This window comes from Rhinoraja longicauda, chromosome 11 (assembly GCF_053455715.1).
Source record: "Rhinoraja longicauda isolate Sanriku21f chromosome 11, sRhiLon1.1, whole genome shotgun sequence".
Taxonomy (NCBI): domain Eukaryota; kingdom Metazoa; phylum Chordata; class Chondrichthyes; order Rajiformes; family Arhynchobatidae; genus Rhinoraja; species Rhinoraja longicauda.
The window spans coordinates 25,805,846-25,832,090 of NC_135963.1; the positions used below are offsets into that span (position 1 = coordinate 25,805,846).

Here is a 26,245-nt window from a genome sequence, read left to right on the forward strand (position 1 = left end):
GCACAAGAAATAAACTGTCATCCGAGTGTCTGATCTGAAAGGCAACCATGTGGATTCCGGACATGGTAACAGTCCATGTTAATATGCTGATAAGAGAATTCTAAAAACCTTAGAAACAGTATGATAAAATGAGAGAGATTCATGACAGAAATGAGCTGCAACATGCTGCCCGATCAGAAACTTGGTAAAATCCCAAGACTGGGTGTTTATTTAACATTCAAGGTGTTCACGAAGGACAGAGAGGATATAAAACATAGGGAGAGGGGTAATGTGCACATTAATGTCAAGCACAACTTAGGAAATAAATGAGATGGATCCTGTCCAAATGGTTGAAGTGATTATTTGGGATAAAAACTACCTATAAATATACCCAGGTTAGCATTAGGTTCTTCCAAACAAGGGGAATAACCTGCTCAAAAATGTTTTTAGAAAGTGAGTCTTCAATCAATATAACCAAATAGTGATTATAGTCTCGTTCGGTACCTGATGATGTGCAAGGGTAACTATGGAAGGAAATATCCAATCAGTATTTGCAAGTCACTTAATCAACACATAGAAAATGAAAACCATTATTTCTGGAGTACAAGCAGAACAGAATGATCTTTAAATTGGCCAAATTCATAACAATGAGGCAAGATTCCAGATAAATGGCCACTATCCATTACCTACTAAAAATTCTGATTTTTTTTTAGTTACTCTAGGAATTGTTAAAGCTTGTGTTTTTTAGAATGAACATATTTTAATACTATGTAATACTTTCTTTTGTAATATATTTGCTTCTTCTGCTAGTTTTATATAGAATATCCACTGATTAATACCTAACTGTGACATTATCATTAGTTCAGCATTTGTCACAATCTGTGTCGCTCAGGGCCGGATTAAGCTAGTGCCGGGGCCCCTAGCTTATGTTATAAAGGGGCCTTAAATGAAAAAATACACATAAATATTAAAACATAAATTATTTACTTTTTCAATTTCAAATATCGAAAGTAACAATTTTAAAGGCATATTTTCTAGATTTAGCATGAGCAAATTTGTTGATGATATTGGAAATGTCAATTTCACACAGAAGTTCATGTTCAATGCTCATTAGAGTGAGGTTGTTCAATCTGTTTTGACTTATGGTACGCCTTAGTTCATTTTGAATCCTTTTCAGTCTTGTTTGGTGCCAATATGAGAAGCAAGATCAGCTTTCAACAGTTCAATAAACCACAAATTCTTCACCAAGACTTTCTTCCAGATCTTCCCGATATGATTTGATAAGATTTGATGACCTCTTTACAATCTCTTCAGATGTAAATGACTGTAACTGATGAAGGAATCCAAATACACCATTCACCTATTGATAAGCTTTCTGGCGTTTTGACAGGGCAGAAAGCAAGCTATCAATAATTGCAAGAAATGTTTGGCTTTTAAACTTCTGAGAAGGCGTTTGAGATTCAACAAGTGCTGGAACCACTGAAATCATCATCTGCGGGATTTCACGTGTTCTCTTCGAGTTTGTTGTTGATAATCTTCACACTCAGTCAGATCCTTGGCTTTTTGCTCAATGTCTGAAAAAGTAGACCGCATAGCTTGAATATATCCATGCAAGGATTCATAGAGTGCACAAGCTGTGTTCAAGTCTTGGCCAGAAGCACTGGTCATTTGAAAACGCTGCAATACTTGATCCCACTATATGACCATTATTCCTGCTTCCATCTTCACCATGGTTGAAAGTAGTCCACGAGCCTCTTGTTGACACTCTGCCTTCTGATCAATGTTATTTGAAATGTCATCCAAGACTTGTTTTATTGCCGAAAAGCTGTGTAAACATGCTTTTGTTGCATCTGCACGAGCTGACCACCTGGTATCTGACATTCTTTTCACAATGGGCGAATGAGCACCACCATCAGATAATGCAGCAGAAAGGAGATCCCACCGATAAGTAGAAGCAGAAAAAAATGTGTACAGGCTTTCTACAAAGTCAAAGAAAATTAATGCTTCTTGACAACATTCAGCAGCACATTTTCCAACCAAATTTAGTGAATGTGCAAAACATGGAATGTAATCCGCAAACTCATTCAGCTCTTTCATTCGTGCTTGTAAGCCACTATACTTGCCACTCGTGTTGCTGGCATTGTCATAACTTTGACCATGGCAGTCTTTTGAATCAATGTCATTTTCCTTGAAAAAGTCAAGTAAACTTTGAGCAAGCTGTTCAGCACTATGACCTTCCATATCCAAAAACTTCACAAATCTTTCAACTGGTCCAGACGGCAAAACCTAGCGCACAGTCAAAGTCAGCTGGCCCACATTAGATATATCTGGAGTAGAATCCAATGAAACAGAATAATACTTGTATTTCTTCACTTCACCGATATTGTGATCCAGTATGCTGGATCCAATCAGATTGATGAATTCCTCACATGTTGTTTTAGATAGCTATGATTTATGTCCCTTTCCTTTGTTTGCATGAGTATTTATATGCTCTGCCAGAAAAGGGCCAAACTTGGCAAGTAATTCTAACAACCCCAAGTAATTTCCATTATGAGGAGAGCCAACAGTTTCATCATTACCACAAAATGAAAGGCCTCGTTCTGCTAAAGGGCCGAATGGCCTACTCCTCCACCTATTTTCTATGTTTCTATGTTCAGCCCTGTAGCAAAACCTATCCTTTTTCTCCAGAGATGTTGCCCGACCCACTGAGTTACTCCAGCACTAGCCATCTATTTTTGGTTTTAATCAGCATCTGCCATTCTTTTCTTCTACAAGGAGAACAAGGTCCCTTTGTATCTCAGATCATTTGGATATTATGCTTTAAGTAAAATGTGTTTGGCTAAATTGACAAAGGGCCCATGAGTTAGTGGGCAGTGCATCAAGGGCCCTTAGGTTGGGGGAGGGGGGGGGGTGCAGCAGACACAGAGGTTTGGAGGGCTTAGGGACAGTGTGGGAGTACCAAGGATTTAGGGGCAGGGGATAGATAGAGTTTAGGAGTGCAGGAGATTTGGAGGATTGAGAGGCAATGTGAGAAATAGAGGTTCCAAGAGTTTAGGAATGAGATAACAGTGTTCATGAGGTTTGGGTCTATAAGAGGGAGACAAGAAGGATATAGGAGGGAGATGGCAAAGGTTAGGGAAGGGGGTCGGGGGGTGGGGGGGGGGGGGGGGGGGCAGAGGCCCCAAGGATATAAGGGAAGGGGAAAAAGAGGACCTGACAAGAAACGGTAAGGGCTAACTCAGCGGCTCAATTATTGTACCGTTACCGTATACTGAATAGTTGGCAGGTGATTTATTCAAGGACTCATTCCTTTAAGAATGTTGGGATTTTAATCAAGCCCTCCATTATTATCCAGGATTAGAAATATAGAAACATAGAAAATAGGTGCAGGAGTAGATCATTCGGCTCTTCGAGCCAGCACCGCCATTCAATATGATCATGGCGGGACGTTTCAGTGCCCGGTGCGGCTCGGCTGCGGGACGTTTCAGTGCCCGGTGCGGCTCGGCCGCGGGACGTTTCAGTGCCCGGTGCGGCTCGGCCGCGGGACGTTTCAGTGCCCGGTGCGGCTCGGCTGCGGGACGTTTCAGTGCCCGGTGTGGCTCGGCCGCGGGACGTTTCAGTGCCCGGTGCGGCTCGGCTGCGGGACTTAACATCGCCAGCGCGGCTCGGCTGCGGGACGTTTCAGTGCCCGGTGCGGCTCGGCTGCGGGACGTTTCAGTGCCCGGCGCGGCTCGGCTGCGGGACTTAACATCGCCGTAGTACTTTTTTTTTAAACTGTAAACGGTGCGCAAATGATTAATCTACAACAATATCAAGTAAATAAGAATTTTGGAGCGGCTGTGCTCCATAACATTCTATCCAGAATGTAATGGTCTTCAAATCATATTGCATCTCAGACAAGAAGCTAACTATTAATAGCATTGAGTATGATGAATGAGATGTTCTTAGCAGTGAACAGGTCTAAGACTTACTGTGAAGTCACCTTGAGTTGCACGAGTTACTTAACCCATTACAACCACCAGTGGCGCAGCGGGAATTCTTTCAGTAGCTAGATGAAGGTTAATTAGTGTGGTGATTTGCATTGCAGTCCACAGAGATCAAAGTACCTGAGGAATTAAATATTTCTTGATATTTTTTCTTGAAAGTGTCCATAGGGATATTTTGTTCTCAAGTATTTCACAGCTCTACTGACAGTACCCAGATATCTAATCAAATTTAAATCCTATCTTGATTAATTTATTACACTTGTTCAAAGCACCTCTGACTGGATTAGTTCTTTGTCAAACCCAATTTTGTTGGCTGGATACACTTAAAGTCACGCATAAATTCTCTGCAAAATTAGATATGTGCCTCTAAAATATTTTCTGCTTTTTATTTTGGTGCCTCTCAACTACTATTCCAGCAAGAATGTGAAGCAGCGATAATGAGGTGAAAATTACAGTAGATTGATTTATGTCAATCCTACATAATTTCTGTCTCATTTCCATCTGTCTGTCTGAAATTGGGTTGGCACTTTGCCCAGCTAGTAGAGATGGTGGCAAGAAAGAGGGGTGCATTCAAATGTGTTTAAAGTCACAGTATATCTGAGACACAATAGACATATCTGAGACATATCTGGGCAACAAGGTGGTGAAGTGGTAGAGTTGCTGCCTTGCAGCGCCAGAGACACGGGTTCGATCCTGAATACGGGTGCTGTCTGTACGGAGTTTGTACGTTCTCCCCTGCGTGGGTTTTCTCCGAGATCTTTGGTTCCCTTCCACCCTCCAAAGACATATAGGTTTGTAGGTTAATTGGCTTGGTATAAATGTAAAATTGACTCTCGTGTGTGTAGGATAGTGTAAGTGTGCGGGGATCGCAGGTCGGTATGGAATCGGTGGGCTGAAGGGCCTGTATCCATGCTGTATCTCTAAACTAAACTAAACTAAACTAAAGGAACTGCAGATAATGGAATCTCAGCAAAATACAAAGTACTGAAGTAACTCAACGGGTCAAGCAGCATCTATGAAGGGAATGGATCACAATGATTCAGGTTGGGACCCTACAGATTAAGACAAACCCCCTGACTCCTGGCAATTCAATTTATGCATTAAGAAATCAGAGAAATAAATTCCAGGTTTATTAAATCTACCCCTCAACAACCCTGGTTTTCTTTTATGTAAAATATATTTTTGTCAACTTAACATAAAGTAAACAAAATCTCCGACACCACAAAAAGTGAATTGCTAGAGGAACTCAGCGGGTCAGGCAGCATCTGTGAGGCAAAGGGATAGGTCGAGTCCATGCATCAGGACTTCACTAAAAATCGACTATCACTTTGCCTCCATAGTTCCTCAGCATTCTGTTTTATGCACCTTTCCAGCATCTGTAGTTACTTGCATCTCTGATACCACTACAGCATACAGCTTTTCAGCATGCTGAGGTTTTTGAATAAAATGTTTGTTGTATTTGGTTTGGTTGATAGAGGAAGGCTTCAAGCACCCTTCCTCAAACACACTCTCCTGTGGTAATTTCCACTGCAAGGAGAAAAGTCAAAAGCGTAATGCTAATGCCCAGTCTCAAACTGCAGTCAAGATTTCTGCTTCCCAATGAATGCATTATGAATTATCAGTTTATGAAACAGATGAGAACATTATCTTCTGAGCCACACCGTGCACAGATGTATAATATCAACATGTAAATGTATGAAGGAGAGGTTCTTGTAGATTTCATTCCTGTTCTGAAATGGAAATATTTACCAAATAAACAGCTTCAAATATACAAAGGCAACTTTCATTATTAATTCTAAAGAATGAACTGATCTGAGAAATATTGATTGGTTTGAGAGTTCCCCAGGAACAGAGTGACACATATACCTTCAAATTATTTGAAACATTATGTTCTGTGTGGAGGTTAAATTACCGGATTGGCATCCAAAGTACTGTAGCATTTATCCTGAAACATTCATTCAAATCCCACCAAGGTAAATTTAAATTCAGGCAATACAATGAATATACATTTTTGTTTTTAAAAAAAATTGTTCAACTAATCGTAAGCATTAAAGCACCAAAATGTTGTAAAATCCCACCTGGTTTACTGATATCTTGGAAGGAAAACTTCCATCCTCGCCCGGCTCCAGATCCACAATATGCTTTACTCTTAACTTTTGCTTCTCATGTTAGAGACAGGGTTCGCCTGGAATCGTCCCAGCCTAAATAAAGAATAGATATGGGAAATAGACACAAAATGCTGGAGTAACTCAGCGGGACAGGCAACAAATCTGGAGAGAAGGAATGGGTGACGTTAAGGGTTGAGACCCTTCTCTAGTATATCATAGCAAAGAAGAGTGGGAAGCCAGAGGATTGGGAATCTTTTAAAGAGCAACAGAAGATTACTAAAAAGACAATACGGGGAGAAAAGATGAGGTACGAGGGTAAGCTAGTCAATAATATAAAGGAGGATAGTAAAAGCTTTTTTAGGTATGTGAAGAGGAAAAAAATAGTCAAGGCAAATGTGGGTCCCTTGAAGTCAGAAGCAGGGGAATTTATTATGGGGAACAAGGAAATGGCAGACGAGTTGAACCGGTACCTTGGATCTGTCTTCACTAAGGAAGATACAAACAATCTCCCAGATGTTCTAGTGGCCAGAGATCCTAGGGTGACGGAGGAACTGAAGGAGATTCACATTAGGCAGGAAATGGTGTTGGGTAGACTGATGGGACTGAAGGGTGATAAATCCCCAGGGCCTGATGGTCTGCATCCCAGGGTACTTAAGGAGGTGGCTCTAGAAATTGTGGACGCATTGGTGATCATTTTCCAATGTTCTATAGATTCAGGATCAGTTCCTGTGGATTGGAGGGTAGCTAATGTTATCCCACTTTTTAAGAAAGGAGGGAGAGTGAAAACCAGAAATTATAGACTAGTTAGTCTGACATCAGTGGTGGGGAAGATGCTGGAGTCAATTATAAAAGACAAAATTGCGGAGCATTTGGATGGCAGTAACAGGATCATTCCGAGCCAGCATAGATTTACGAAGGGGAAATCATGCTTCACTAATCTTCTGGAATTTTTTGAGGATGTAACTAGGAAAATTGACAGGGGAGAGCCAGTGGATGTGGTGTACCTTGACTTTCAGAAAGCCTTCGACAAGGTCCCACATAGGAGATTAGTGGGCAAAATTAGAGCACATGGGGTACTGACATGGATAGAAAATTGGTTGACAGACAGAAATCAAAGAGTGGGGATAAATGGGTCCCTTTCAGAATGGCAGGCAGTAAATAGTGGGGTACCGCAAGGCTCGGTGCTAGGACCGCAGCTATTTACAATATACATTAATGACTTGGATGAAGCGATTAAAAGTAACATTAGCAAATTTGCAGATGATACAAAGCTGGATGGTAATGTGAGCTGTGAGGAAGATGCTATGAGGTTGCAGGGTGACTTGGACAGGTTGTGTGAGTGGGCGGATGCATGGCAGATGAAGTTTAATGTGGATAAGTGTGAGGTGTCCTAGTGCATCATTCACTGAAAGGAAGCATGCAGGTACAGCAGGCAGTGAAGAAAGCCAATGGAATGTTGGCCTTCATAACAAGATGAGTTGAGTATAGGAGCAAAGAGGTCCTTCTGCAGTTGTATAGGGCCCTAGTGAGACCGCACCTGGAGTACTGTGTGCAATTTTGGTCTCCAAATTTGAGGAAGGATATTCTTGCTATTGAGGGCGTGCAGCGTAGGTTTACTTGGTTAATTCCTGGAATGGCGGGACTGTCGTATGTTGAAACACTGGAGTGGCTAGGCTTGTATACACTGGAATTTAGAAGGATGAGAGGGGATCTTATTGAAACATATAAGATTATTAAGGGGTTGGACACATTAGAGGCAGGAAACATGTTCCCAATGTTGGGGGAGTCCAGAACCAGGGGCCACAGTTTAAGAATAAGGGGTGGGCCATTTAGAACGGAGATGAGGAAAAACATTTTCAGTCAGAGAGTTGTAAATCTGTGGAATTCACTGCCTCAGAAGGCAGTGGAGGCCAAGTCTCTGAATGCATTCAAGAGAGAGCTAGATAGAGCTTTTAAGGATAGCGGAGTCAGGGGATATGGGGAGAAGGCAGGAACGGGGTACTGATTGAGAATGATCAGCCATGATCACATTGAATGGTGGTGCTGGCTCGAAGGGCCGAATGGCCTACTCCTGCACCTATTGTCTATTGTCTATAAAAGATTCATCCAGACCTGTAAGAACATTGCAAACATCTGACCAAAGTGACATCCAAAGGTTAATAATCTCATTAATAAGAATTATGGAAAATGTTCTAATCACAGGAGAGTGAGTGGGTTCACTGAATGTCTTACTTAAAATGTAAATTGAAAACAATGCATCTTAATCTTTCAAGCTTGGGTAATCAACAACATGAATAGAAGAGCAAAGTTACACATAGCTCTCCAACCTCAAATATGATACCCTAATCTTCGCATAATATTAAACCTAAACAAGCACCACAGCGATCTTTCTGAACAATAGTCTAATTTATATCACAAATAATACACCACTGAGGTTCATTTTAAATCACAGGCCTTGAGTGCCAGGTCCCTGCCACCTACATCAGCTGCGAAAAGCAACAACTAGTGGAGGCATTAATTGAAGGAATGTTGAAAATTGCATTGAGTGTCCAGAGCATTTAATGTAGAAAGCTCCGACGATGCGCCGCGGCGGTGGCAGAAAGCTCCCTTGATGCACCGCGGAGCCGAACGAAGACAGACACAGTGGCCACTGAGAACATCGCAGCGGGCCACGGAGAACAAAGATGGACTCAACAGGCTGCCTTTGGCCACATCCAGCGGCAGGCCTGGTTCGCAGCTGCAAAAAAAGATACCTCGGACTGCTGCCAACAGCCCTGATGACCTAGAGTCGAGGAGGAGGGAGCCGCTGGCAACCACGAACGCAAGGAGTGGGCCGGTAGAAGAGGGACCAGGGTATTGCTTCCAGCACCTTCAAGGTCGGCTGCAGGAGACATCCCCAAGACACAAATGCGGTTGGACGAGGAGAGGGACATCAGTTCATGGGCTAAGCCAGTGGAGGGCGATGGAGGAGACCCTGCAGCAGCCTGGGATTTACCTGGATCAGGCACGCTCCAGTACATCCAGCATGTAGGCCAGACTGTGGACTTTGGACTTTTACCTGTTGTAAATGGCACCAAAATATGGCAACAGTGCATGTGTAAGCTGTGCAAAAAAGAATTTCACTGTCCGATACATACATAACAATAAAGAACCATCACACCATTGTGAATTCAAGTGATTTTTTTTAAAAATCTGCAGATGCTGGAAATCTGAAATATAAGTAGGAAGTGCTTGAAATACCCAGCAGGTCAGGCTGTGTATAGAGTTAGGAATTCATGTCAATGATCCTTCAATGGTTAGCAACGTATCTTAATCATTCAAACCAATTACCTTTCATTATCTCTCCACAGCTACATAAGTATCAGACTTTTGTACCTCTGTCAAGGTCAGCTGAGTGACAAAGCCAGGAATACTCAACCAGTAAATTGGAAAGAAAAAGTTCAGATACAAACTTTTCACTTTGGAATCTCCACCTGCTGAACTTTATCTGAAGAAGGGTCCCAACCCAAGATGTCACCTATCCATGTTCTCCAGGGATGTTACCTGACCTGTTGAGTTACTTCAGCACTATGCCTTTTCTTTTAATTTTTTCACGTATTTTGCTATTTTAATATTTGAAATAATTTGATAGCCTTTTACTGTGTTTTAATCAATAATTTATTTAAATGTAATTCCTTCTAATATTTAGCTCATCGGAAACATTTAAAAAGACTCTTGCCAGCTTTGACGGACTGCACCACTGGCTTTGCCTTCTCTTGTGTGCTGACACAGCATTCTGGGGCGGGGGGCTCTTGTGGGAGGGATGGGGGGCTAGCAGTATACCAGCAGAGACAATCAGCACTGAAGTTTCATTGTGTATCAATATCCAAGGTTTCAAGGTCAGTTTATTGTCACATGTACCAATTAAGGTACAGTGAAATTTGAGTTGATTATCTCTCCACAGCTACATAAGTATTACAAGGTCAGCTGAGTGACAAATCCAGGAATACTCAACCAGTAAATTGGGAAGAAGAGGTTCAGATACAAACTTTTCACTTTGGAGCCCCCACCTCCGGAACTTTATCTGAAGAAAGGTCACATCTCCAGAGTTGGAAGGTCCAGGTCAAATGGATTGATCATGAATTTGGTTGATTGGCCAAATCAAGCACAATTCAGCCCTATCGAACGTAAATGCAACCTGCACATCAGTGGAGATAGAGGTAATGATTGGAGGTTGGAAGGAGCAGCAATGGGGAGGAAGGGATTGATCAGATCTTTATTCTTCATAACTGTAGCTATAAGTTTAGTTTAGTTTAATTAATTTTCACGTGTACCAAGGTACAGTGAAAGGTTTTTGTTGCGTGCTAACCAGTCAGCAGAAAGACAATACATGATTACAATCTATCTATTTGCAGTGTGTAGATACATGATAAGGGCATAACGTTTAGTGCAAGGTAAAGCCAGCAAAGTCCAACCAAGGATACTCCGAGGGTCACTAAAGAGGTAGCTAGTAGTTCAGCACTGCTCTCTGGTTGTGATAGGATGATTCAGTTGCCAGGTGGTATACGTTTTCACACTATAACTATACATTACAACAACTTGCAAGTTTATAGCAATGACAAAATCAAGGCTTTGTACGTACCAGAGCTTAAATTTAGCTATAAAATACAATAAAGAATATTGGGGCTTTTAATGAACATATATCTCTCTGTAACAATATATCAGCACTATCATTCAAGGTTTTAAATTGCAGCCAGGTCAAGAAAACTGTAAAACTATATCACTTAGTTATTCCCAGACTCTAAGGAAGTATAAACTAATTTAATTGAATGGTGAAGTCATTAATTAATGACTTGGATGAAGGGATAAAAAAGTAACATTAGCAAATTTGCAGATGACACAAAGCTGGGTGGCAGTGTGAACTGTGAGGAAGATGCTATGAGGTTGCAGGGTGACTTGGACAGGTTGTGTGAGCGGGCAAATGCATGGCAGATGCGGTTTAATGTGGATAAATGTGAGGTTATCCACTTTGGTGGTAAGAATAGGAAGGCAGATTATTATCTGAACGGTGTCGTTAGGAAAAGGGGACGTACAATGAGATCTGGGTGTCCTAGTGCAACAGTCACTGACAGGAAGCATGCAGGTGCAGCATGCAGGTGCAGCAGGCAGTGAAGAAAGCCAATGGAATGTTGGCCTTCATAACAAGAGGAGTTAAGTATAGGAGAAAAGAGGTCCTTCTGCAGTTGTACAGGGCCCTAGTGAGACCGCACCTGGAGTACTCTATGCAGTTTTAGTCTCCAAATTTGAGGACGGATATTCTTGCTATTGAGGGCGTGCAGCATAGGTTCACTAGATTAATGCCCGGAATGGCGGGACTGTCGTATGTTGAAAGACTGGAGCGACTGGGCTTGTATACTCTGGAATTTAGAAGGTTGAGAGGGGATCTTATTGAGATCGGGAGTCCCGAACCAGGGGCCACAGTTTAAGAATACGGGATAGGCCATTTAGGACGGAGATGAGGAAAAACCTTTTTCACTCAGAGAGTTGTAAATCTGTGGAATTCTCTGCCTCAGAAGGCAGTGGAGGCCAAGTCCCTGGATGCTTTCATGAAAGAGTTAGTTAGAGCTCTTAATGATAGCGGAGTCAAAGGATATGGGGAGAAGGCAGGAACAGGGTACTGATTGTGGATGATCAGCCATGATCACAGTGAATGGCGGTGCTGGCTCGATGGGCCGAATGGCCTACTCCTGCACCTATTGTCTATTGTCCAACTACCTACTGCAGCTGGCGTCTGATAAAAAGTGAACAATTTTATGATTGCAGCCTGGGTCCTTTGGGAAATCCATTGTCACATCTGAACACAAGCAGATGGTGAACTGTCTGAAAGCTCAGTGTACAGGTGCCTGATAATGGTGTAGTCGATATTACCTGCTGTGCAAAACTTAGAGAGATTACAAGAAATGCAGCTGCAGAGTAAAATACCAAAAACACATGGTAATCGGTGTTTTGCCCCTTCATTTGCCCTACTGCCATTGCCACTCTTATCACTGTGGATACAGATGTGCCTCAAACTCCTCCAATATAATTTGGAATGAGAAATAACATTACAGTTATCAGTTTTTACATTTATACCAGAGGAAACAGACAGTAATTTCTGGAATACACACGTGCACAGTAAACATGAGGGTCAAGGTGGTGTTGTCAGTGACTGGTGGTTGCTCTCCAGGGGATGCGGTTTCATGGACTACTCCAGTGTAATCTGAAATCAGAGAAATGACAGGTTCCAGCTATTTAGAAAAATATTATTGAAAATGTTATGCTTTGTGATATCAATGCAGTGAAATAAACCACAATTACTGGTACACAAGCCCTGTGGGTCTTAAAAAGCTGATATAATGCATGCAAATTATCATTCCCTAGGAGTGCTCCTTCAAAAGTTCCTGTTTTTTAAAATAATAGAAATTAATTTATATTTAAATTTTAAAGTAGTTTTTGTGTGATAGTTTCCCTTTATTTGACTGACTGGATTGCCGTTACTTTAGCTCATCTGGTACTGAAACTTTCCATTATTCCGTAACTATTCCAAAAGACCCCTGCTGGCCTCTTTTCCTTAAATTTAACCTCACCCAAATCTGCTATCCTTTCCTAACTCATCCCATTGGTCCCATGCTTGCTGATGTGCAATGGTTTCCAGTTGAACAATACCTCAATATGTTCATTCTCTTATTTTGAAATCCCTCCATAGCCTCTCCCATCCTACCTTCAAGCTTAGAGTCACAGTCACACAGCATGGAAACAGGCTCTTCAGCCCAATTTCAGCTAAACCATTTGCCTGCATTTGCCCCATATCCCTCTAAACCTTTCCTATCCATGTACCTGTCCAAATCTATATATTAAAACTCTCGTTTGTTTGTTTGTTTGTTCCTGAACTACAGCCAAAATGGTACACGATAGCGTGATAATTTTGGGCCCACCTTACTCACCGTCGTCCCTTTGGTGCCAATGGAAGAGGTTTCATTGAAATCGGTGTTATATTTTTAAAGTTATTCACATTTTAAAGTTTAAATCTATCTCCTAGGGAGGGAGGGGGGAGGGAGGGAGGGGGTGGAGGGAGGGGGGAGGAGGGGAGGTATGGGGGGTTGAGGGGGATGGAGTGGGGGGGAAGGGGAAGGGGGTGAGAGGGAGGGAGGGGAGAGAGGTGGTGGGTGGAGGGGAGAGGGGGAAGGGAGGAGGGGGGGACAGGGGGAGGGGGGAGGGGCAGAGGGGGGGGAAGGGGGGAACGTACAAACTCTGTACAGACAGCAACCGTAGTCAGGATCGAACCCGGGTCTCTGGTGCTGTAAGGGAGCAACTCTGCCGCTGCACCACTCTGCCATCCCATTCTGTCTGACCAGAATTCCTGCACACCTATTTTCTGGGATCAAACTCCCTTGGTGCCAAATTACCAGAATATTCTGGTCTTTCTTATTTCTTCCATCAATATTCTTACCAAAATTTTGGAAAACCTTTGGGCTTTGATTATTGCTCTTCCTTCTGCCATTGTTTTCCAATATTCCTGCTGAGCTTGAGGTGTATGTCTCACTGACTCCTTCATTAACACCCATCCACAGCCGAGTCATCGGAAGTTTAATGTTAATTGATCCTTCCATCTGCATGAACGTGTCCCAATTTCACTCTATCCAATTAATGCGGATGCACAAGATGCAGGATGCCCAGTAAAATTGGAAGGCCCCACCACAACAAAACACAAATTCAGGTGCCAATATAATAACATGAGCAGCTGCAAGTCCAGTCACACCATTTTACCAATGACATCCTGAATATCCAGATCCTGATCATGACTTTGATAGCCATATTTGCAAATATCATGGCAAGCCAATTCAAAAACTGAATGAAATACTCTCTGCCCCTTAATAACTCTGTATAATCATCTTTTGTCCCCGACCGCAATCCGTGACATAGAAGAATCAACTGCCTGATAAATCAGTTATGCAATTAACTGGAGATTTCTGTCATCAGAACTCTACAGAATAATTTGTTTACTTTACAGTATCATTTGTTTCAGAATTGAAATAGCAAAATTACATTTCAATGAATGTATTGGCACATAATAAGTGTATATATTGTTCAACACATTTAAGTTATTCATCACTCTGCGCAATGAGACTGTCCTTTCAAACCAAAGAACGTCCATTCGTTATACGTCCAGTCATCAGAGCATCGCCGAAAAACATGCAAATCTTCCCAATGATTTATGGAGACTAGTGTATGAACAGAATCTATTTTACAGGGGTTATATTTGTTAATCTTTTCAATTAACGTTGAATATCGCCCTGAGTCAAGAGTCAAGTCAGTAGTGTTTAGTTGTCAAAGGTACCGACGGCAAAACAAATAAATTCTTACTTGCTGCAGCTTAACATGCCCGTAAATGGAATAACACACAAATAAATATATAATGATCAATAACACAATAAATTAATAACCGTAATACTCGATAATCAGTAATATTGCAAAACTGAAGGCTGAAGCGCAAACAAAGAGATAGTCCATAGAAGATTATAGTTGCTGAGGTTAGTTTTCCAAGGTATTCTAGAGCCTGATGGTTGCTGGGAAGAAGCTTGAACTAGGTGGTCATGGTTTTCAGGCTTCTATACCTTCTTCCTGATGTTGGTAGTGAAATGTGAGTGTGCTCAGTGTGCTGCAAGTCTTTTATGATATTAGAAACATAGAAACATAGAAAATAGGTGCAGGAGTAGGCCATTCGGCCCTTCGAGCCTGCACCGCCATTCAATATGATCATGGCTGATCATCCAGCTCAGTAGCCTGTACCTGCCTTCTCTCCATACCCCCTGATCCCTTTAGCAAAAAGGGCCACATCTAACTCCCTCTTAAATATAGCCAATGAACTGGCCTCAACTACCTTCTGTGGCAGAGAATTCCACAGACTCACCACTCTCTGTGTGAAGAAATGTTTTCTCATCTCGGTCCTAAAAGACTTCCCCCTTATCCTTAAGCTGTGACCCCTGGTTCTGGACTCCCCCAACATCGGGAACAATCTTCCCGCATCTAGCCTCTCCAACCCCTTAAGAATTTTATATGTTTCTATAAGATCCCCCCTCAGTCTTCTAAATTCCAGCGAGTACAAGCCCAGTCTATCCTGTCTTTCCTCATATGCAAGTCCCGCCATCCCAGGGATTAATCTGGTGAACCTTCTCTGTACACCCTCTAAGACAAGAACGTCTTTCCTCAGGTTAGGAGACCAAAACTGCACACAATACTCCAGGTGCGGTCTCACCAAGGCCCTGTACAACTGCAGCGGAACCTCCCTGCTCCTAAACTCAAATCCTCTTGCTATGAATGCCAACATACCATTCGCTTTCTTCACTGCCTGCTGCACCTGCATGCTTGCTTTCAATGACTGATGCACCATGACACCCAGGTCACATTGCATCTCCCTTTCTCCCAATCGGTCACCATTCAGGTAATACTCTGCTTTCCTGTTCTTGCCGCCAAAGTGGATAACCTCACATTTATCCACATTATATTGCATCTGCCATGCATTTGCCCACTCGCCTAATCTATCCAAGTCACTCTGCAGCCTCCTAGCATCCTCCTCGCAGCTAACACTGCCACCCAGCTTCGTGTCATCCGCAAACTTAGAGATGTTGCATTCAATTCCCTCGTCCAAATCATTAATATACACTGTAAATAACTGGGGTCCCAGCACTGAGCCTTGCGGTACCCCACTAGTCACTGCCTGCCATTCCGAAAAGGACCCGTTTATTCCTACTCTTTGCTTCCTGTCCGCCAACCAATTTTCTATCCACCTCAAAACTGAACCCTCAATACCGTGTGCTTTAAGTTTGTACACCAATCTCCTATGTGGGACCTTGTCGAACACATCGACTGGTTCTCCCTTATCCACTCTACTAGTTACATCCTCGAAAAATTCTATAAGATTCGTCAGACATGATTTGCCTTTGGTAAATCCATGCTGACTTTATCCGATGATTTCACCACTTTCCAAATGTGATGCTATCACATCTTTAATAACTGACTCTAGCATTTTCCCCACTACCGATGTTAGGCTAACTGGTCTATAATTCCCCGTTTTCTCTCTCCCTCCCTTTTTAAAAAGTGGGGTTACATTAGCTACCCTCCAGTCCTCAGGAACTACTCCAGAATCTAAAGAGTTTTGAAAAATTATCACTAATGCATCCACTATTTCTGAGGCTACTTCCTTAAGCACTCTGGGATGCAGCCTATCTGGCCCTGGGGATTTATCTGCCTTTAATCCATTTAATTTACCTAACACCACTTCCCGACCAACCTGGATTTCCCTCAGTTCCTCCATCTCATTAGACCACCGGTCCCCCGCTATTTCCGGCAGACGGTTTATGTCTTCATTACCTGGTAATTAGATGCTAGAGCAAAAAAAAAGCCCGGAGCTCAGGTAGCATCAATACGATATATTGCAGCCTTTTTGAGGCAGAGCCTCCTGTGGACCTTTTTCAGTGGTGGGGAGGTCAGTACCTGTGATAGATCGGGCATCTCTGGTTGGTGTGGACTCGGTGGGCCGAAAGGCCTGTTTCTGCACTGTATCTCTAACTAAACTAAACTAAGATGCTACTTGAGCTCCGGGCTTTTTTTTTGCTCTAGCATCTAATTACCAGGTAATGAAGATCTTTCCCCTTTGATAGCTGGTAATGACATGGAAGTGCCACTGGGATATTTTGTTGGTGACCTCAGACATGATCTGTTTGCACCCAGCTTCATTAGTGCTGACACATTTCAAAATATGCAAAAATAAATAAATATTAGCCATGAGGAAAAGTATCTAAAACAGATATGCTTGGCAATAATGAAGAGTAATTGGGCAGGCAATTAAACATTGCTGGCTGAAAGTCAGAATACTTTATTCAGTAATGACCAGTCCCTGGAATCAACTCTTAATTGTGATGAAGTTTAACACTGCAGCTATTTCTTGAGGTATACAATCCACAGCAGAAGGACAAATCAACATCACAATCTTCCTGCAGGAGGACTGGAAGTCAGATTTAAAGTCGGTGATTGGTAGATGGACAAGAAGTCACAGTGAAACAGGAGTAGGAATAAGCATGTCTAGAATGAAAGACTGCTTAATTGATCTGAAAATGAATAGATCTTGCATGCACAAGCCCCACCCAGTTGTTCAAGAACTTGGGTTTCCTAACCAGCAATTTTTAAAGTATTTTCTCTAAGATACCTCCAGAAAACATGAACACGCCGTTCCTGGCCTCAGTTGTCCATGTCTCATCTGGTTAATGACACTAGACCCAATCAAACAACTTTATCAATCAAGATTAAATTTATTTTTATTCTCCTGAAATAAATGTATCCGCTATTCATCATCTCTTCTTCCTAAGCCTCCTGCTCCTCCAATGCACCCAGACTAGAATCAAGTAAACTGTTGCCCTGAGATTCTTTCTGCCTCAAAGAGCTCTTCTGATACAGGGATCTTGATTCAGTTTATGACACAACTCTGAACAAACTCCACTGAAAGACATTTTACAACATGACATCCAGCACAATTCCTTTGTTCCCTATCAGATAATCTCTATTAGTATTCCACCAGTAAGGCCAACATAGATCCAGAGCTAAAATGTCCAAGCACCCACATTTTCCAGTAATGGTCTGCAGATACCATGAGCCCCATGTTGAACGTTTTATTCTTTCCTCCAGTTTTTCAACACTGAGGCCTGCTGAGCCTTGGCTAGGACCAGACAATTCACCCAAGACTTAGACTTAAGAAAAACACAAAGTGCTGGAATAACTTAGCAGATCAGACAGCATCTCTGAGAAAAATTATGAATGATGTTTCTGGTCAGGACCCTACATCTGAAGAAGGGTCCTGACCCAAAATGTCAACTATCCTTTTTCTCCAGTGATGCTGCCTGACCTGCTGAGTTATTGCAGCACATTGTGCCTAATTTTTGTGTAAAATCTAGATATCAATATATATTGTTTTGATCCTAAATGGACAGAATAGATTTTCTTCTCGATTATTTGCAGGTGTTGCTGCCTTACAACAGAGAACACATTTTTTTAATCTCAAGTGCACTCCATACCAAAAAATTAATTTGATTTGCAAGTTATGTTCTATTTCACAATGAATTCAAACATCCAATTCTTTCTAATAACATGACAATAACTGTTCACAAAATGGAAATAATTAAATTGAAATGATTAAATATTAACCAACAATGCAGTCTCATTCAGTTTACATTCATATGCATCTTTAAGGTCTGTTATACCACAAACATATAGGGATCTGCATTGTTATAGATGCAAGTATATTAATTGTATTTATTGCAGTGCATCCCTCACTAGTACAATGCATTCTGTTTAGAATAACCAACATTATATCTGCCTGCAGCACATAGCCTGTGATCTGAAAATAAACATGATGTAAGCCACAGATTTGGAACTTAAAGCGTAAATATGAATCAGAACTCTGGGAACAAGAAGACATTATAACAAATCTGGGACTAGGATAAAAAATGAATCAGAACTCTGGGAACAAGAAGACATTATAACAAATCTGGGACTAGGATAAAAAATAGCTGTTTTAGTGTGCTTATGTAAAAATGTATTTGGTAAACACCTTTTATCAACAAGACTTCATGAAAGCTAATGAACACATGAGGTGAGAGAAAAAAAACTTATTTGGTATCAACAAATAAATCTCTTGGAACCTGCACGCACAACAGTAACCTCAGCAACTATATATTTATAAGGACTGTGTCTTTGGTTGCACTTCGGACTTCGGTTTGCATGACTATGGTTACCTTGCAATATGATTATTAATTTTTGTATTGTTGATTATGATATATTTATCTTTGTGTTATTGCATTTATGGACCTGTTATGCTGCAACAAGTAAGACGTTGCATTACGATTAATGTTCTGTTGCCGGTACAAATGACACTTGAACCATCTGAACTCTTTAATTGTGTGACGCCTGCATGATTGCAAGCCTCATATTCTCAGTACAATTTTACACAAGTAATGTCAAAACAGGTATCATTCAGCAACTGGTGTGCCTGGTATTGATACCCCAACAATCTGAACCTGTGCATGTCATAAGCACATGGAACCTAAATCAAAAATCTGCAACACATAATGTGCACGATTGGTTGTTAAATACTCTTCTATCACAAAGCACACTTTTGAATTTCTAGGTAGAGGGCAGCACAGTGGCACAGCGGTAGAGTTGCTGCCTTACAGCGCCAGAGACCCGGGTTCGATCCCTGGTTTAAATCGAAGATAGCTGGAGTAACTCAGCGGGACAGGCAGCATCTCTGGAGAGAAGGGATGGGTGACGTTTCGGGTCGAGACCCTTCTTCCGACGTTAGGGATAAGGGAAATGAGAGATATAGACGATGATGTAGAGAGTTAAAGAACAATGAATGACAGATATACAAAAAAATACAGATGATAAAGAAAACAGGCCATTGTTAGCTGTTTGTTGTGTGAAAACAAGAAGCTAGTGTGACTTGAGTGGGGGAGGGATAGAGAGAGAGGGAATGCCAGGGCTACCTGAAGTTAGAGAAATCACTATTCATACCACTGGGCTGTAAGCTGCCCAAGCGAAATATGAGATGCTGTTCCTCCAATTTATGTTTAGCGTCACTCTGACAATGGAGGAGACCTAGGACCGAAAGGTCTGTGTGGGAATGGGAAGGAGAATTAAAGTGTTTAGCAACCGGGAGATCAGGTAGGTTCAGGCGGACTGAGCAAAGGTGTTCAGCGAAACAATTGCCCAGTCTACATTTGGTCTCGCCTATGTACAAGAGTCCACATCTAGAACAACGGATACAGTAGATAAGGTTGGAGGAGGTGCAAGTGAACCTCTGCCTTTCAGGTTAGGCAGAAGTTCAGTGCAAACACGGTGGGCTGAAGGGGATGGTTTTCATGCTGTATCTCTAAAACTAGAACTAAAACTAAAGACTGGATTGCTTGCCTTGCCCGCATACTGTTTATTTTAGAGAGACTTGCAATTCAACATCTCTTTAAGCACTGTGTTTCTGCTCAACAGTCCTTAAAAGACCTTTGAACAGCTTCAAGCACAATAAAGAGCCATATTCCTTTGCATCTGACCATTAAATCCAGGCCAAATGCTTTCACCATTTGACCATGAAAAGCAGCTGCTGGGAACATCAAAAACAGACAGAATCCTGTGGGTGCAATTGTATAATACTTTATTACAGCAATTTTTATTCCAGTGGAAGATCAGAAAAATAGTTGCAATTTCCTAAACTCAAGTATTCAATTTAAACTTTTTTGTCAAACTATTTTAAATGACGCAAAAGATAATAAAGACTGACAACAGACAATACAGGAAAGCTTTTGATCTCAATACAAGGCAGTAGCACTAGAGTTTAAGGCCAGCAATCCATGATACCATAGATAGTCGACAGCTGGATCTTGAATATCCCACAATTGAGACTGCTACCATTCATATAGTAGTCCAAATGCAATCTTACAGATGTCCCATACTGTTGTAATCTGCTTCACATAACCTCCTTCAATGTCCACTACCAATTTTACTAACCATGCCATCTACATTCACATCCAAATAATTAATATAAATAACAAATAACTGTGGAGTTCATTAGCTCTCAGGAGAAGTTGGACAACTTGGATTGTTTCTCTGGAGCATCGGAGGCTGGCATCGGAGGCATCGGAGGCTGTGGAATTCTCTGCCTCAGAAGGCAGTGGAGGCCAATTCTCTGAATGCATTCAAGAGAGAGCTGGATAGAGCTCTTAAGGATAGCGGAGTCAGGGGGTATGGGGAGAAGGCAGGAACAGGGTACTGATTGAGAATGATCAGCCATGATCACATTGAATGGCGGTGCTAGCTCGAAGGGCTGAATGGCCTTCTCCTGCACCTATTGTCTATTGTCTATTGTCTAAATAACCTGTTAATTGTGAAAGTTATATTTGGGTCGATAGTTGAAGTCTTTACCCAGAGTATTTATGTGAAATATTAGAATGCAGTTTATGATGAGAGGAGAAAACTTAAAGGAAGTTTGTGAGACAAATATTTTACACGGACTGGTTGGTGCCCAGAATGAGCTCTTAGGAATTGGTACTGGCAGATACAAGAGCAATGTTTAATAGGTCAGAAACCTAAACAGGCAGGGAAAAGAGGAATATGGAACATTTGCAGGCAGATGTGGTGAATAGACTGGCATCAGGGTCAACACAGACATTGTGGGCAGGAGCTTGTTCCTGTGAATGTGCAGGGAATGGCAGAAAATGGATCACGTGCAGACGGAGAAGATTAGTTTAATGCTCAATGTTTTATGTTCTATTCTCTTAAGGAATTCCCATACCATTTGAATATATGTAAGCATGGTATATAACTGCTATATCTTTAAAGTGAAAGGAGATGTGCGGGGTGATGGGTGCTGGAATACGTTCCCAGAGGTGGTGGTGGCATTTAATAGAAGCACATGGATTATGCAGGGAATGAAGGGGTATGGATTGTGTGCAGGCATAATGTTCAGGACAGACATTATGAGTCAAAAGGCCTGTTCATGTGCTGTAATGTTCAGTATATCTCATCAGAGATTAATTTATCTAATGTAATATAATGTTTATTGGTGAAATGGTAAGAACCTGTTTTTTTCTTAAATAAATTCCCCCGCTTTACCTAAATATGGCAGGTTATTCAACAATGAGAAATGTTCCACCTTGCATTATTTATGCCTCTCACAATAAAACAACACTTTTTTTCTAATTAAATAAGAAATCTAAGTGAAGTCCTTTATGTTTTATCATGGAGCTGTTTTAAATTCCAGTTTAATAATCCAGTTACCACAACACTTTGAAGCTGCACATCAGGTCATGAAATGCACTGATTGATGTCCACATCTGAGACAAACCTTTGCTGATTGCTGATTGCAGCCGCTGTTCCTCACCAACCTAGGTTTTTTCAGTATCATCTCAGGCAGGAAGCCCACATGTGGAGTAAAGAGCCTCAAAATTCATTTTAAACATTAGTCAACAGAAAATGAAAATAAATAACTAAAATAGGTCTAGGACCATTACATTTATAAACTACTGTAGCAATGACAGATTTTAATATACACACACACACATATGAATTAGAAGCAGGAATATGCTACTGAGCCACTCAAGCCTGCTCTGCCATTTAATAATATCATGGCAGCCTGATTATAATCTCAATTGCCCATTTTCATCTATCCTCCTGTTTATCAACTTACCTCTGCTTTAAAAACGTTGAAAGATTCTGCTTCCATCACTCTTTGAAGAGGAGACTTCCAAAGACATGGCCCTCTACCAAGGCCAGGAATATTTAGTTGCCCTTAAATAGTGATGGCACATCTGAGTGGCTGGACTACTTTAGAGAGTGGTGAGGTCAACTGATTTTGTGTGATTCTGTGTCACATGCATGCCAGTAATACATCAAAATATCAGCCAAGATTAGAGCCGATAAATTCTAAATACTCACTAGGACACATCTAAGTGTGACAAAGTGGGGCACCTCTGCCAAAATCTGGGCTACAAGATAATTTATATAGCTTAGCCGCATCAGCAGTTCAACCAATTTTATTCTTCAGCTGACTGATGATGGCCTTCCGTCACAGGATGGCACTTTGGCTTCTGAGTGAGAGGCTTCTGGGTTTTAATACACTCTCCATATCCTTCAGTATGGACATTTAATTCGATGGGCCAGTGCAATGCAGTGAAAGTTGCTACACCGTCAGAGGAGCTAGCCTTTGGATGAGATGTTAAACCGGAGGCCCATTATCCTCTCCATTGTGTATATAAGGAACTATTCTGAGCAAAGAAATAGGGAAATATTCCAGTGCTTGGCCAATATTTAGCCCTCGTTCAGCAACACTAAAATAGCTTATTTGATCTATATATCACATTATGAAAGTTGGGAACTTACTTTATGCAAATTGTTACCATACTCCTTACAATCCAAAGCAGCTACACTTCAAAAATACTACATAACCTGTGGGGCATCTTGAGACCTTCTGTAAATGGTCTTTTATATGGTGGACCAATGTAAACTTCAGGATAAATTATCCTTAATTCTCCACATTGCGAGTTCCATTGAGCTCTTCACACGTATTTCCCAGGGTAACTGCAAACTCCTCTAATAGGTACTCTCGTTTCAGATGTGAACCAAATGAGCAGCATATGGATAACCCACAGCTTCATGATCCAAGTGGCAGTCTCACCAGAAGCATAATTAGGAATTTGCCATGTGCTGTGTTTGATTCTCTAACCATGTAAACTAATGGGCAGAGAGACAATATTATTATTAAACTTATCATTCAACCCATAACATAGAATAGAATATTGCTCGTGCTTCAGTCTTGACCAAACCTCTGGGAATGTTGCGTAAGAGCAGGTGGGGAGAATTACTTTCTTCCCCATTCCCCCTCCATTCCCAATGCCTCATCTGGACACGCACCCATTTCTTCCCCCCCCCCCCCCCCCCTTCCTCCCCCCCCCCCCCCCCCTTCCACCAATATTCCTCCTCTGGCTTCACAATTCACATTTCTTCTTTTCTGACATCCTGACTGGTGTCAGGGGTTATGGGGAGAAGGCAGGAGAATGGGGTTAGGAGGGAGAGATAGATCAGCCATGACTGAATGGTGAAGTAGATGATAGCCGCATGGCCTAATTCTGCTCCCATCATTTATGAACTTTTGAACTTATCTCACACCTTTTGTCATTTCACCTCACACCTTTGGCTAACCATCTCCTGTTCAACCAACCCCCCCCCCCCCCCCCCCCTTCTCCCCCTCCTCCACACCGGTATCTGAGGAAGGATCCTGACCCAAAATATCACCTATTCATGTTCCCTACAGATGCTACCTGACCCGATGTGTTACTCCTGTACTTTGTGTCTTTTTTTGTAAACCAGCATTGCAGTTCCTTATAGCTCCAGGAAGAATTACAATCTCCACTGAGCTTCAACAAGAGTTAACAGTGTAAATTTAACACAGAAAAGTCAAGTTTGCAATGTTAACTATGGATAACTACATGAAGATTTAAATACCTGTTGGAATATAATTTGTTTCTCCAGACTGGGCTTTTTGTACAATCAAATGGAGTGCAGTTTCAAAGCAGAAGCAGTAATTTTCCTGCTTTCTCCTTGGGGCTGGACCAACGACTGCACCAAAATTGACCCGTGGGCTTTAGAATACATCGCAGTCTGAGAATTCTATAACACAACGTCATCAATCAAGTCAGATGAAAGGAAAACTTTTGCCCTCAATCTCTTCCTTTGAAGAATATCCCAGTTCTTTTTCAGCCAGCAGTAATTATAATTATTTCCACCGCTTGAACAGATAGGGATATTTATGGTTGTCCGGAGAGGTGTTTTCTAGGTCAGTCCTGAAGCAAAACATTACAGAATTTTCCTTTTGTTATGTGTTATGTTTAACACCATCACTAACAAATAGATGTGATTATTAACACAATGATAAACATACATATATTTACTTTGTTTCAAACAATTTTGACTATTTACAATACTCAGTTTAATTAGGTATTGTTCGTATCCAATTGCATTAACAATACTGTTACCTCCACTGGAAACCAATGATTAATTTCAGGTAATACTCTTTACTGCTCCATTTAAGGACCAAGGCAAATGAGCCTGGCTAAAAATCTACATTTTGCAGACAATTTCATTAATTTCATGGAGGCAAGAGACTGCGGATGCTGGAATCTTGAACAAAAATTAAGTCCTGGAGGAACTCATCAGGTCAGACAGCATCTGTGGAGGGAAATTAACAGACAGCCTTTCAGGTCCCTACCCAAAGCATCGTCTGTCCGTTTCCCTCCACAGATGTTACCTGACCCATGAAATCCCTTCAGTACTTTGTGTTTGGTTCACTAATTTGATATTCTCATTCTCACCTTCAGACCATAGATCAGAATCAGGACTGCAACAGAATTGGACAAATTCATTAGGAGAAAGAAAATAGCTTCCCACTGGATATGACAAAATAGAAATCTTATTGTTTGGTGCAAGACAATACTTATTTCTATTGCACTGACAACATATTATGCTGATATGGAAAGGTAAATAAATAAATGTATGCAATTAATTAAATGTAAATCAATGAATGTAAGTCAACTACTTTGGGAGAAATAACACGGAGAGTCAATATAATTTAAATTATACAATTTTGAGTTAAGAATACGGTAACATGCATAATTAGATTAAACTTGGTTACGTATTTACAAATCATTGATCAGATGGTTAAGAAACCATTTTGTGATACAATTTTATAAATGAATATTCAATTAAAAAAGGTTATGCCAAAAAATTATTAATTTCTAGCTAAACCTGAGCTAAAGTATTACATACAATTCTGAGCCCTGCACTCTTGGACAGTGTGGGTCAGGAGGTCTACCCAAATTATGCCATAAATGAAGGATTCCAAATATATGCATGGATTAGAATAATGCACTCGATTTCCTCAGAACAAAAAAGTTGGAGGAAAGATATAGTAGAGATATGCAAAATGATAAGGTGTTATGATATAACAAGTAAGGAGAACCTACTTCTAAGCCAAATGGTATTTGGCCTTAATAACAACAGGTTTTGAAAACGGAAGTAATAATGCTTTGTAGAAACAAGGAGCTGCAGATGCTGGTTTATAAAAGACACAAAGTGTTGGAGTAACTCAGCAGGTCATGTAGCATTTCAGGAGAACATGGAGAGGTGATGTTTCAGGTCGGGACCCTTCTTTAGTCTGCCAACTTGCATTAAAGATGTTTTGCTGCAATTGTGTAGGACTTTGACGAGACTGCACTGAGTATTGTTTACAATTTTGGTCTCCGTTATAAAATTGACACAAATGCTGCAAAGATTCATTGATTGTATTACAGGGATGGCAGTTAGTTGTCTGAGGAGAAGTTGAATAGACTAGGCTTGAATTCTCTAGTATATTTACAGAATGAGAAGAGATCTCATCAAAGTTTCTGAAATCTTATGGGGCAAGTCTGTGTGGGTGCAGGACAGATGTCTCCCTGGTTGAGAAATCAAGAAAAAAAGGGTCACAATATCAATATGAGGAGCAGGCCAATTAGGACTGAGATATGGAAAAAAGAGAGCAATAAATCTTTGGAAGTCTCACTCCATGAGGGCTGAGCG

General features: G+C 41.3%; 1 protein-coding gene across 1 annotated transcript in view; it reads right to left on the reverse strand.

Annotated features, from left to right (window-relative positions):
- The window catches only part of LOC144598392 (uncharacterized), a 79,407-nt gene that overhangs the window by 16,841 nt on the left and 36,321 nt on the right, over positions 1–26,245 (reverse strand). The window contains exons 2-3 of the transcript XR_013547855.1: positions 12,220–12,311; positions 6,044–6,166 (exon numbers count right to left, since the gene is read on the reverse strand). The gene's annotated coding sequence lies outside the window, so the exon portion shown is untranslated. The remainder of the gene's footprint in view (positions 1–6,043; positions 6,167–12,219; positions 12,312–26,245) is intronic.